Source organism: Bombus pascuorum, chromosome 6 (genome assembly GCF_905332965.1).
Source record: "Bombus pascuorum chromosome 6, iyBomPasc1.1, whole genome shotgun sequence".
Lineage (NCBI taxonomy): Eukaryota > Metazoa > Arthropoda > Insecta > Hymenoptera > Apidae > Bombus > Bombus pascuorum.
Genome location: NC_083493.1, coordinates 7,962,759 through 7,977,817, shown reverse-complemented (window position 1 = coordinate 7,977,817; position 15,059 = coordinate 7,962,759). Strand labels below are relative to the sequence as shown.

Sequence of the window (15,059 nt, the reverse complement as noted above, 5' to 3'; positions counted from 1 at the left end):
TGTTCGTTGCGATATTCGTAAAACACATGTGTTCTTGGATTTTCCGATTCTCTTTAGCTCGTCGTTTGAAACAAATTTTTTTGGGGGTTGCGACCATCGATACTTTGCTATCGTACGCAGGGAATGCGAAGAGAGAACCAACTGATAAACGAACTGATAAAAATTATCGTAATACGTCTCCGAGGCAGCTTTCGCCAACAAGCCAGATCGTGGAATGGAAAATCTCTTTCACGACGGAACCAGCTTAACGAAATGAAATTTCACAGTCCGTCCATCCTTCTCTCTTCTTCCGTGTTTCACTCCCTCCGCTTTCTCTTTTCTTTCTCTCCCCTTCTGTCTCTGTTCGTCGACAGCCTCCTGCGTCTGTTTATCTTTCTTCTATCCTCCGTTGGCTCACTCCTCGGTCGCTACTGCCGCGCTCTTTCTTCCTTCTAGTGGAAGCAGCCTCAGATATGAGAATTTAAAATAGGGATGGAAACGAATTGCCGGGTTTTCAACTGCTACGACAACGTTCCGCTTCTATGGAGCTCGCATGCACGCGGCTTTACCATACGTTAATACAATAGTTTAATTCCACAAAATAGAATACATGCAATGTAAAGTAGGAATAGATATAATATCAATGGATGATTTATTTATTTGATATTTATATGATACACGATAGATTACTGGGAAATAAAGTTTTATTTCGTCTACATATAGTATGAAAGGTTTATTTTTACATTGCGTATCTTCTGCTTGGTACATTGTTCGAATTCAATCCGATTACGAGTGGCTCAAGAGATTTTCGTTTAACATTCTGATTGGTTGGAAACAGAGTTCCTTATAAGAGCAACGAGTCAAGGATTCCTGGAATTGTAGGTGGTGCATTCCAAGAATCGGCCGTGACTGTTGCCAGCGTACCGTCTATGGCTAGCAATTTATAACTCCGTACTTACGAAGCAACAGCGCTTCGGGTTCATCCCCTTCTGCAACATTAACGTACGTTTAGAAATCAACTTTTGCACGACGATTCAACTTTTTCCATACCTATCGTGCTTACTCTAGAGCATGCATATTGGTCCGAAACATACGAAAAGGAAGTATTTCGAGTTGGAATGGATATTTTAAGCCACGCTAGATTCGCGGTATCACGGTATTACAGATTCGTCGCGGACGATAGACGACGAACGCAATGCGCGTTCGATAAGGGGATGAAACGAGCGTTCGCGAAACGGATCGAGCGAGCCTGGTACGTTTCGGTGTTTTAATGGGTCGTTATTGTCAATAACGATTGGTTTTACGGACGAACGAATGTCGTGTACCGTGTGCGCACGGCCAAATGCGTATGACGTTCTCGCCGCACGCCTCACGGATTATTCGGGCTGCAGCTCGATTCAGATTCCACCGGTATTTACGGCGGACACGTCGCAACAAGGAGCTTCCAGCGTAATCCACCGTGAAAGAACAATTATCGGCGTCGCGATGGTGACAGAACGAATGGGAAATCCAGCCAGGATCGTCGGTTGGTTATCGATTTTCCCAACAGTCCACCTATCTTTTTTTCCTCGACGAATCGTTTGAATTCGGATACGACCCAGGCACGGTTAAAACGTGTCACCTACGCTTCCTGATTATTTGATCAGTTTAAATCCACACCGATTTCTCGTCAATCTCGCTTGTCTAATTTTTCAGAAAGTAGGATGAGAAATGTATCCGTGGTATAATGATACTTTATCCGGTGGTATAACAGTAGTAAATTTAAAAATAAATGATAATCTGTGGCTGGTGATACGAGAACCTATATACATATACATATACGTATATATAAACGTGTATATAATATATATTTATATATAATGCACGATAAATCTTCGGTGCTCGGCCCGTCGCCTATACTATATCCTGCGGTGCGAGCGGCCCAGTCCTTGAATTTGCCACGTTCATAAATTTCAACGGCGCGATAAAGTCCCCGCTCGAGGTCCTGGTCATCGCATCGACGAGGAAGTCTACGAACCGGATGTAACGAAGAACATGCAGGCGAGAATCGCCACAACCTGTGTGCCGCGCACGTCCATCGAGAGACGTCCGCGATCTTCTTTTTCCTTTCTCCAGGCCCTCTGCTCGTTTCCTCTTCTTTTTACGCTCACTTTCCCTTTCCGTTCGTTGCCGCAGGATTCGACCGCGTAATCGTTACGACGACCACGACAACGACTACGACGAAGAAGACGGTAACGTGTAGCGAACGAGGCCATAAGGCCCGTCGAAGGGCGAGCTCCGCACCTACAGCGTGAAGAATGTTAACAAGCCGTGGCGGTGGCGGCGTTGCACGGACACTGGCCAGTTTTTCTGCGTTTCTCTGAACGTGTGCCGATGCCATCGGGAAGTCCTTAAGCCGTCGGGTAATAAATGTAAGGATAATGAGCCGTTGCACGTCCAGCGAGGATTAGGACTGCAGATAAGGGTCGCTGATCTCTTCTCGCGCCAAGACAATATGCCCTCGTTGGGCTTTGATATAACGAAAAGGACATTATTCGACGGATCTGTCCCGCATACACACGTACACGTGTACTATATAGCGTAGATTGATTGCGGACTCCTTCGTGGACGGGCGTCATTGTGCGTTTGGATTTTGATTAATCGCCTCCGCCGAATAATTAAATACGGCGGTGGCGGCAAAAAGCCCTAACGACGTAAGCACGGGTATGAAAAAAGGGAGGATCTGTGTTACTTCTTCTTATCTGTTAGGGAATACAATAGGTGCCAGTTTGCCGCTCGAGGGAGAATTATGTATCAAGCAGCGCGGCAGAATTGATCGTTACGTGGAGAGTTGTTAATTAGCATAACGACGAATGTAGGTCGGCCGTAATCTTTTTACGATGCTATAGCGCAAAGAAGAAAAAGCAAAACGATTTCGTGTAAATCACACGTACCTGGTTAGCCATTATCGATTCGCTTAAAACAATGTTAACGAATCGTAGTGGTTGGATGTAACGTGGAACGAGAGTAGATTCGATTTTGAAGCTATTTTTAGCCAGCAGTCGAATTGATTAAGGATCCCAGAGTGGAAAATGGAATTTCGGTTACAAGATTAATTGAAATTGTTCTCTAGGGGAGAAGTACAAGTCCCGAGATACTGACCTGAACGAAAACTCTGGTAAATCGTTTCGGAATTGCTGTCTTTCCAAGCCGTGAATTCTTTTCCCGTGCCGACGGTGTCGACAACGGCGCGGCGTTACTCCTCACCCGAGCGCCTCGGCTGAGACCTTTATGACACAATGACTTAATGGAAGTTTGCACATTACTCACGAGTTCCATGGCGATTATGTTGGACCATGGCGGTAAAGTTAGTCACGCAAGGTGAATACACGTAGCGCGAGCAGGGCGTAACAGAGGCGAGGGAAGATGGATGTTGGTGTTTTGAGAAATTGAGACAACGGCCACTGTCACGCGAGATAAATTATACACAGCCCTATTGGTAAATTGGATCGAAGACGATCGGGATATGGATACGGGAGACCGTGATTTCACCTTAATGATTAAGTTAACGTTCAATTCATACCGATTACACTGACATTGCTCGTTTTCGGTAAAGTTATCAACACGATGTCGTTTGAATACACGTGATATGGAATGATAAAGACATTAGGACAAAAAGATGATCTATTCACGTTTGTCAATTTAAAACTTTCCAAGTCACTTTTATAATATCACGTTCCACCTAGAAAATCTTTGAAAGTGAAATGATGGTGCCTCTGCACAGGCAAGGCTTCGTAGAAAGTTGAATACTCCATTCACGTGGAAATGTGCAGACAACTGAGCATATCCAGGCGTATCCCCCAATTACTTCGATTGCATTAATTAATTGCCTTAACGATAATCTTATTCCGTATTCAAATTGTTCCGCCATCCGACCCTTGTTATGCGATATCAAGTGGGCGAGAACTCGCATCGAATTGGATTAGGTCAATTCCCTTCCGCCCCACCTTCCTGTCGGCTCTCTCGCTCGGCCGTCGACTATCTCCCTTTATCTGGCCGCAGCTCACCCTAGTCTACGAGCATTACGCGAAATCCAATTCCTTTGGCCGAGCGTACGGTCCAGCCCGTAATATCCTGAACTACGTCGTACGGGCTCATCCACACGTACAGTTATGCCATTGCACCGCCAGTCAGAAACGCGGTCGACGCGTCGTAGATCGCGCTAATGATTCCACCGAGTTGGAAATTCAGAATCGGTCCACGATCTAACGGGTCATAAAAGACAGCACGCGGTACACTGGAACTCGATTCGAACTACTGTATTTTCACCGTGTTTCCGGAATCCTACGAACTGTTGGCTCTTCTTCGAGCAACTTTGTAAGAAGAGTGGCGTGAATGGGAGCGAGGTTAATGCTGGCAAGTTTCAGATGAATTCCTTCTGCATGAAGAATTCTTGCGCAGGTGATACGAGGAATGCACGTATCTTTTTGTTAACGCTGTGAAGATCGTGTGCGAAATATTTCTACGTATATTATCCTCTCGCTTCTGATATTTATAGGATATTTATATTATTTCTTTCTTTTATTCATTAGAATTTTGATCCTCAGCCTTTATCAATTCATAATAAAATAGTCCTTAAGGTATATCAGATTTAATTGCGAAGTAAATGCAGCGTGCGTGGGAAAGCAATACACTGATCCTAAGCGCAACAAACATAGCAGCAGATTAGTTCAATTAGGAAGATTACAAGGGCTTCGGAAAGAAGATCGACCACCCAGTTGTCGCTAAGTATCCGACGAATATACCCTGTCAAAAGCATCAAGCCATTGTGAGACGAGGGATGAGCGACGCTTGAGGGTGGCCAATTAGTCAGAATTAGAAGGGCCATTAGTCACTATCTCGCCGCTACGTCGTGCCGATCGTCGTATGTTCCATGACCGAACTACTAGCAGAAACACGAACTGTGTTTCTCGGCCATTGGCACGCAAACCGGGATGAAATTACTTTACATTTTAATTAGCAGCCCAGTGTTCTCTCTTTCTCTTTCCCTCTTCCTTCTGTCTACCTCCAACCATCATTGCGTCCGGCGTCTTCGTCCTGATCCCAATCTATCGACTCGACGATCGGATTATACTCCGGAGAGCGGTTTTCGGTTTTCTTCGGGGGGTCGACGACGTAGCCGGAAGATCCTGTAGATAGTAATAAATTGGACGTTAAGCGGCGAAAATTGACCAATTAGAGTAGACGGCCGGCTTTTCCCGTTCCTAAAGTCTTTATAGGAGTAATCGAGCTCCCCACGAAACGCGAATTAATTGGTCCTTCGGTGTCTCGTTGAGAAACTCGATGAGGCTCGAGGTAAGGATATCCAAGAGCGAGACTGTGGTGATAGGTCTAGAACGTCTTATGGGGAATCGAGTCGTTTATTAGACCAAGTCAATTAACTGGGAACGCCGTTTCTCCAGATACTTTTGAATAGCAATAACGAAACTCTGGTCACGAATCGTAGAGATGTTCCTCGGGCGAAACTGGGTTATTTAAATGCAAGCGTTCTCGTCCACAGTTACCATTCGTTATCCACACGTGGAATCGACTGAACCGTAGTAAAACTACGCGTGTTCAGACCACGCGTGCGTAGATTGTAGTAGAAAAGTTGACGATAACGATTGCGAAATTTTCTATTGTAATTACGACTGTCTATTAACTAGTAATGATGAAAAGGAAACCGGCATAGCAAAAATAGATCTACTATGGATAATGCGTTAATGATTTAATGATGAGCGATCAGGAGGTAGTAATGCGCACAAACGGGACCAAATGCAAGTGCATACATACATGATAATAGGCAAACCGATTATTCTCTAATGCGGCCAGTTCAACGTGCATTTGCCGTCTTCCGGCGAATTCAGTGTATCGACCGCTAAACGTTAACAGTCAAACGACCAATAATTATTCATGAAAATTTCGCGAACCACTAATCGACCTCTTTCTTCTACCTTATTATCTTGTAACTTTTCTTATTGGTTTCATACTACTTGCACGGTTAACGATAATATCGAAACGTCGTAAACAGTAACGCGAACATTCAAAATCGCTGATCCTGGATCATGAAAAGCTTTTATGTTCTCCAGTGGTCGCAGTTCTAAAACTTTCAATAGCGACAGCCAATCCTATTAGCTGGGAAACAAGCGGTCGACTCGACCACGCGGAAAGCTGCGTGCGACGAGACTGTCGAGAGTTAATTTCACGGGGCAATCGACCGATCCCACTGTTTTCCGCAAGGACGGAAACCTTTTCGCGCAGAAGCGGTCGCATTGTTTCACGACTCGCGTTTGACGTCCGTGAATAAAGGGCTGCCCCGTTATTTCTAATAACCGAGGCGATCGTTCGCAAAGAACCGGACACAGATGAAGCAACATTTTCGCAAACGGGCGATTGGCATGCTCGATTAACGGTGATGGGGGCTGCCACAATACAGTAAACGCAGTTTACGAACTTAGTCAATTTTCCTCTCGTTAGTCCACGTACTACGCCTGACCCCGACAAATTCACTCGGCGTTCGCGTTTTTTGTCAGCTTCCTGCTGCCAGTCTCAACGTCCACCGAGCGTCACGAAATTTCGTGGCCACCTACCCACCGCTTGTAATTGTAACAGGGGTAAGGACGCGCGGCGAAATTCTGCTTGACGAGGATTGCGCTTTTCGAACAAGTTTCCAACGAGTTTCCTGATATTTCCTTGTGTATCAAACTTGTATGAATGCTTTACCGACTAATAAGCTTGGGGTAGAAAGTTGAGCATTGAACATGGCTGTAGTTTGATTTAAATTAATATTGTTACCTCTTTCGCTGATGTTATGTAAAGAATCTTTAATCCCTGCTTCGTAACATCGTACACTCGTTACACGAATCGTGGTTTCAATTCAAGAAAGATAAGTCTTTTTTATTGAACAAAATTAATGTTCTATTTGAATTTCAGCTTCTTTTAGATTCTTCAATGTATAATAATAATATTATAATAGTAAGTAGAAAAATCCAAAGGTAAAGATGTACTCGTTTTCAACTAAATAGCGATTCCTTGTTATTAAAAAATTGTCTAACTTTAGAAAAGTATGATTGACTTTTCTCGACTTTACGACGAAGTCTCGTTAGAAAATTAAAAGCCTTTTTGTTTATTGCAAAGAAAACGTGATTGGAAAAATTGTAAGACGGTAAATTTTTGGATGATGATATATCTAAAAGTCCAATCTCAATTAAGAATATAGGTTGGTTCAGAATAGCGTGAGCCGTTTGTCGGCAAGTTAAAATTCGAGTTTTTAAGCAGACATTTCTTGCAGAACAAAGCTTGGTGGCCGTTTTTAATGGAATGACACAAAGCTTCGAGTCATTTGTTAGTCTAGACAACGAACGCTCTGTCTGAGGATGTGAAACATTCCGCAAATGCACTTTACTTTGTCCATTGTCGTGGATGGCAGGCGGCATGGAGCTCTGCTCAACTCTTTTTGCATGCGACCCGTGCATTTTTCTCTCATTACGTCGCATAAAACGCTTTCCGCGGAATCTATTTTGGCTTCCCCTTTCGTCGACTCAGTTTTTCGCCGATGAAGCAATCTCCGAACGCGGTAGAACCGTTTATCTCTACTCTGCTCTTCGATGGGAGATTTTAATCGAACGTTTTAGTTCAACCAATTCAATTCTTATTCACCTTGATTCTAATCTTATATTTCACAATTTGTGGCATCTTAAGGAACTTATAATAAAAATGTCAACTAATTTGTACGATTACCTTATAAGAACCAAAATCTTATTTAATTATCAATGACATCTAATCGACTATGAAGAGGATTAACCTTAGCTACTATAGGATAATTCTAGAATAATTAACGCTCTAAATTTCATAAAATCTGATTAACTTAAGACACGTAATCACATCGAAATGTAGGATAAAGGACATTATGTCTGCTTACGTAACCTAATGTAATTCACGAGCAAGTTGCACGGTAATTTTCCCGCAACCACCTGTCTATGTTTAGAAATTTGGACTGTTCGTTTTAGTGGTTGTATCGCTTTCCATATCACAATTGCAACCACCATCGTAGCTCGTTCGGTGTAACGAGTCCTTATTCGGTGGCACAGGTTGAAAAGCAGGCGAACGAAATTGGCGGAAATCGAGAAAAGGAGCGGACGAATCGATTTATCGGAGGGCAGACGTGTATGCACGTACGTTGGAATCCGTTAACGAGAATTTTATCTATGGAATTCCGCTGTTATTTCGTTTGAAACTCATCGCGCGCCGATAGAATCACATTCTTTCGTGGTAATAGAAATCGAAGCACATATTGACCGTTCCTAATTCCGAGCGAGTGGCGAGATCAAAAAACGGGCGGACGATTGATTAGAAAGCAAATGGAAAAGATTGGGGTGGCCGGCCGGACGGGGGATTACGAAATTTAACAGATGCTGTTTGTGCAACACGGATCAGCAAACAATTCTCTTGAATTTTCATTTGATACGTTCATTGGTAGTAGATCGTTCATGGGAATTATGACGGTATCTACCATTTAATCAAGACTGTATAAATTCGTACGCGCGAATTGACTCACATAAATTGATTAATTTCTCCATTAAGAGCATACTTCGTAACGTAACAACCGTGTTAATCGTTGAACGCATAATAGCAGTTTTGTTAATTACACTGAAATGAAGATATCAGTAATGAAAAGATCGTAATTTAAACAGCCGAGATGTGTACATACAAGATAATTTTACATCATTCCGAAGAACCAGTGTTTAATGTGATGAATAGCAATTATGGTAAGCTCTTATTTTCAGACGAATCTGCCTCGGTAAAATGTTACGATGTAGCGATAGTTGCAGAAACAACAGGGTTTTACCACACGTATTTAATCGTTCCTGAAACTAAGATCATTTTTCAATGAACAATAAAATTAATGGTCTTCGCTTACTTACTTCCCAACCATTCTCAATTAGAATGATCACCTTACCGGTGAAATATAATAATTATCTCGTATCCCTGTTTGTACACCGAGGTATCAAAGTTCGCGGAAAATAAACGAAGCAGGTAATTTGACAAGCCAGGGCACACATGTTTGTGAAAGCAGCGGAAGAGAAATTTTGCCAGACTGCTTTGTAATTTCCCTCCTCTCCTGCGATTTCTGATTGTATCTGCCAGTTTAAAGACACTTAAATATAGGTAGCTATTTAACGTAAACAAAATTTTTAGTAATTCAAAGTTCGCGATCACGAGCAACGTATTCTTATCGTGAAATAAAAGAAGCTTTCTCTCAGCTGTATCGTTGACGGCAATTCACGAAAATGAATATTATGGCCACGATTTATGTATATCTATTAACTTAATCGAGACAGCTAATTCAATATCTCGTACGGTTTATTTTCCTTCGTCGAAGATCTACACGGATATGAAATACAGGTTGGCTATATTGGTAATATCGTTTTCGAAGAATTTCGTAGCCGTTTTGATAAGGTTGTTAATTCGCCGTGGCCAATCTACCTGGCGAGCCGGATGATGGCGCGTGGAAGATCACGTACCCTGCAAGTTGTAGAGAAAACAAAATCGAAAACCAATATCGAGTCGACCACGGCCGGGCACGCCCGTTTATTTTCGCGATTTTAAGTAGAAGATTGATCGTCGTCGAGGTGACCCATTCCAGCTCGGTTCGTTGAATTCTTGCCTCGATCTTGACGTTCAGTACCAATGTTACTGCTTCCTCTTGTTTTCGCTAAAATTACTAGCGAAAAATAAAGGCACCGGCTTGTACCGATCACCTTAGATCCGGTGAAAACGTTGGCCAGCATTTATTGCAAGACGAACGAGAACACGAGATCAATCAAATAAAAAAGAAAAATTCTTCACGATATTTTGCTTCCTTTTTTCTTCTTTTAGTAAATGATTCTTATATCGTAGAATTGAAAACTTTATCTTTTAAGAGATATATAACGTCGTCATATAACGCAAAGATGATCCGGTGTAATTTATTGCACAGCGTTAATAATATGCTATTTTCTTTGTTACTGTGCATCGCCATAAATTTCAGTTCATCTGGAGAGTTTCATTAATCCATTGGTCCTATAGCTAAAAATACTCGTTGAATAAGTGACTAAAGCGCAATAACGCATTGCCAAATGATCGCCCGCGACAGGTAGATAACTTTTATCCCAGTCGAACGATTTATGGATGGTCGCATTAACCGCAACGTAGTTGTTTAACGCGTTTTAAATAAAATCGAAACTGGCTACGGATAGCAGTCGCGGCGCGAGGCAAAACACGAGCAGATTTTCATCAGCAGATTACACCGTCGAACCTCTAGTTTTAATTATCGAGCTTTAATCTAATTTGTGCTCCTCTTTCTCTCTCTTTCTCTCTTTCTCTATCTCTCTCTCTCTTCCTCCCTTTCTCTCTCCCTGTCTCTCGTTCGCTCATTCGCTCACTCACACTTTTCCGCATCCCAGAATCACGACGACCGGAATGACAACGTGATATACGCGGTGTCCATGGAGTTTCGAGCGACGAACGAAACTTCGTAAAAGTTCATTTATTTTTCTACGAACGCGAGAGTACCGCTGATTTATGACGCGTGTCCGGCCCGCTCGTATCCGCGGATAATGAAAAATCCTCGCAGAAATCTGCATTTATTTATTCGCCAGTGTCATGTATATTCTTTGATACAAAGCGAATTCTATGCTCGCGTAACATGAGATCACCATTCGTGAAAGTCAAATGTCCGATGTAGCGATGATTTTTATCATGTCGAATAATATTTTCCAACTGATTTGTAACGGGTTTGAAAGATTCTTTTGACGCATGTTGAATACCGACTATTCCCTTTTGTATCTACATTTTTTCGTTATACTAATGGATAAACGAATTATTTCTAGAATTCTACAAGAGTATACTTTATACAACGAATCTATCGCGACTGGTATTTCAAATAGTTGCTTTGACTATGCATAGCTACGTATTGCATTGTTAGTAGCAACACTTTAGCCCTCAAAACTACTGAATGTTATTTCGTTTCTCTGACATTTCGCGGTTCGCGTTTCTATGCATTTACCCCGTGCCGGGCATAAATTTGAGAGGATCGAATGAACGCCATCGCTGAAGCAAACAATTCGACATATCTTAGGCAAAGAACTATTTTAGGAGAGCTATTTAATGCGGTTCAAATTTCTACATAACTCTTTATCATAGAACGAAACAGGAGCGTAAACGAATTGTCTGCTTCTCGTGTGATAAAACTAGTAGAAATTTAAGTAAAATGAGTGAAATAAATTGAAAGACATGCTGCGAATACGCCGGTTTTACGTGTTGCTATAGGAAACAGGGAACCATAATGGAGAGATGAATTTAACCGCGCTGCCTCGAGCATCCTTATTTTACTTAACCATTAATTCAACGACGACCATTCGGCGACTTTATTATCTCATTATGCTTAATGGATATCAAATTTGACCGTGCCGACCATTAGTAGAGAAGTTAAGCTCAAGTCTATTAACGCACCGACACTTACGCCGCTCCTATCACGAATGGAAATCCTGGTAACCGAGGACGCGGTCCGTCGTTTGGAGTTTCGCTTTGGCTGAATTTTCAGATAGCGAGCGAAGAAGACAGCGAAATTGTGAATCATCGCGGCAAGACAGGGACGAACAGAGAGAAACAAGGGGAGAGAGTGAAGCGAAGAGAAGAAAGACGGAATGAACGAAGAGAAAGGCAATAAGAAAGAGAGAGTGGAGAAGACAGTGGAAGAAAGACACGATGAAAACTTTTATCGACTGACAAGCAACCACGCCAAAGCCGTTAATGGCTACTCAAATATGCGCCCCTGCAGGGGTAGTGCTACACCGTGGCTTTCGAACTTCATTTTCGAAAGTTCCAGTTGTCTGAGGGCTACACTTTCGGAACGTTCATTGTTTACAAGCGACCAGAGACGTGGAAAAATTTTCACCGTTGATACTATTGATCCACGTTAAATAAATGCCAATTTGTTTTAAATGATCGACGATAAATCAACCGTTTGTAAGAAATTTCACAACTCCGACACAATCCTCGATACATCTTGTAAAAAGATTCTTCGATTCATTAGTAGTAGCCACTCGAAAAGATCGTTGACCAACCTGTTGTAAGCGGAACGAAATACTTTCACCATGTTAGTCGTCACCGGGGCGTGCCTCGTTTCTTGGCATTTTCATCGCGAGGACGTTCCCCAAATCGGTCAACCTGCACCGTGGGCTCGAGAGTACGAGCAATTAGTAATCGGTACCGGGCAATTACCGCGGCAAAGAACGAGCGCCGGAATACCGTTTCAGTCGTGCTCTCTCCCCGCCCGATAAATCTTCGCCGTCGTGCAATTAATCGGGCGCGAGGCATTCGAAACACAGAGCCCGCTTGGTATCTGGTTGACCCTCGGTCACCGACGTACGAACCGATGCTGTCTTTCCTCTGTGCGCTATGTTGTATATGGTAGCGAGTATTATGGTAGCCAAGGTCTTAACCTCTCTCTCTCTCTTTCTCTCTCTCTCTCTCTTCCTCGGTAGCTAGCGAACTTCGTTTCATTTCCCTTTTCATTCTTCTCCCGGTCAGCGTCTCCGTTTTTGTTTCCTGAAGGACATAACAACCAGAAGGAGAGGCCGTCTCTTATTCCTACTTCTTCCTCTCCCCTTTTTCTTCTTCCTTCTTCTTTTTCCTACTTTCGATTCTCCTTTTTGCCATCGCTCCTTCCGTTCCGGATTATGTCGAAGGTAGCCCGAAGGTAGCCCGAAGGTAGCCCAAGAAGAGAGGCAGCAGCCGGCCCAGCTGCTGAACATAATAACAACCACCAATTAAAATACCTTATTACGGAGGGACAATACGGTCCGGTGAGGCGGACGGCAGGATTTTAAGGAGCGAAAGGCGTAATCCCTAACGAGAGAGAATCCTCCCAGTTACGGATTGAATTTCATCGTGCCGAAGAAGGAGTTTGCCTCGGGAAAAGGTGGATCATCCGTGAACGCTCTGTTACGCTCGGCAGAATCCCTCTCTTGTCAACACGTGGATTAAACACAAATTTCCCATTAAGGGTGTCGTCCTTTTTCTCCTCTTTCGCCACCGTATGCCGCAGCCACAACCGATACTTGTATCTTTCTGCACACGTTTCCCCGAAGAATGAAGGACGGATTTTAATATGCGCTCCGAACCGAAGTGGAATACTCGCCGAATCGCCTTTACAATGCATCGATTGAAAAGTATTAACCGTATTCGGTGGAAAGCAACGAGGCAAAGTATGCGAACTACAGAAAGTCTAGCTACTCGCCATCCATAAACCAACGAATCTACCAGAAATAAATAGAGAATCTACAGGGTGCTTCATAGAGTTACGGTCAAAATCTACCTTATCTCTGCTTGCAATATGCATATATTCGATATGGTATCTCTTGACTCTAATTCACAGTTTGACACGTTTCTTTAGAGGTGTGTGCGCAGACTTTTAAGATCCTCCTTTTCTCTTTAACATTTTTCAACGGTAGATCCAATTCTCTGTTTCAATTTATCCAGCAAAGTAACTGGTTCCTCGTATACCATAATGTTTAAGTGTCACTGGAAATAAAAATTTAACGACGCTACATTTGGTGAATAACTATGTTATGATATATATTCACGTAGTTTAAATGATTCATTGGAGCCTACATCCATCATGATATCTCTGTTTGTTTCTATGAGAGTTACACTTCTACGTTTTAACTTCAATTTTTTAAATATGCAGTATAAACACCGAAGCTCGTGATTAAACGTCATGATGTTACCCAAAGCTGATCGTAATATCTCAGTAAATTAACAAGCATAACGATATGAAGAAAAACCAGATTTACGCAGAAGCTGTGTAACAGAATCGTGGATATAACAAGCATCACCGTTAGCGACCAGAGAATTAATCTCCATTGAAAGGGAAGCACGTAACTGCGGATTAAATTGCCTGGCCTGGTGAAGAAGAGGCTCAGAAAGCGGCAGCCCGTCGTTCTGTCGATAAATAAATTAGCGAAAGGCAATGCACGGTCCCGGCCAATTAGGAACGAGCAGTGGAATAAAAATTGGGAGCCCGTTGCCTTCGAACTTTCCCTCGGCGAAATAGCCGGTCCGTGATTCGACCCTTTTACAATTTTTGAATCGACGCTACGGTTGCCGCGCAACGAACGCGCCCCATCAGGATTATCCCTCGGCGATTTACGCAGCTTCTCTTTTCCTCGCGCTCTTTTCATCGATTCCACGTTTTTAAACGCGTTCGAGCCCGTTACCATCGGGATCCCTCCCGATCACGACGGAACCTGTGTTTATGAACGACTTTAACGCTCGAGAAGCGCGAAGTAGGAAATTGCCGATTTACGCAATCGTTATAGGGAGAACTGGTTACCACGAGCAGGGAAATATCTGTGGTTTTCGGTTAGGTTTCTTTTTTATTTTCTTTTACTTCGCGATGAAACGTGTTGCAAAAGTTCAAGATTGGAAATTTAAGATCGAACTTGTTGGCCGAGTCGGGGGAATCGATGTAAAATTTGATTTCATTTTTATTAAGAACCGGTTTTACCGGATTCCTGGACTACGTTTCGCGCTCGATTCGGTTGTACTGAGATCACGTTGCGGAAATTGGACGGGTTGTCGTTTTGAAAAAAAGAAGGGTTACGAACGTGTTACACGTATGACGCACGGTATGACTGAACGCTGTTTTATTTTGTGTTCGATGAGTTTTTTGATTAAGTTAATTTCAAGGGAGCGGTATCTGCCGTGATATTTAAAAGCGTGAGAGAATCACACGGACCTTTTCTCGTGGAGTCATCTGACGTGCTTTTAATTGCCTCGGGAATTCGTTAGAAAATCGAGCTTTCGTTTTATCACATTCCACGATTAATATTATGCTATCTTCGGCGATCAATATGATTTCTCTACTTTTCATTTCGCCAACAAATACAATGAGACAAGAAATCTATTAACGTGATATGCGAAGAGGTATGCAAGGAGATCTCAATCGTTGAAACGAGATTTCCTTTAAAATTTCTCCTCGTACATTATGAGCGTGCTATGTTTCAACGTCGTGTCAT

The 15,059-nt window shown here is 42.8% G+C and overlaps 1 long non-coding RNA gene across 2 annotated transcripts; it reads right to left on the bottom strand.

The window, feature by feature from the left end:
• Nucleotides 1-614: 614 nt before the first annotated feature.
• On the bottom strand, nt 615-12,098 carry LOC132907897 (uncharacterized). 2 transcript variants are annotated; one of them, XR_009658276.1, is made up of 5 exons: nt 9,224-12,098; nt 8,922-9,127; nt 8,721-8,870; nt 8,555-8,646; nt 615-968 (listed from the first exon to the last, which is right to left on the bottom strand). It is a non-coding gene; the product is annotated as an uncharacterized LOC132907897 (long non-coding RNA). The 2 variants fall into 2 exon arrangements; XR_009658277.1 differs by having other exon boundaries at nt 8,721-8,864.
• Between the last annotated feature and the right edge of the window lie 2,961 nt (nt 12,099-15,059).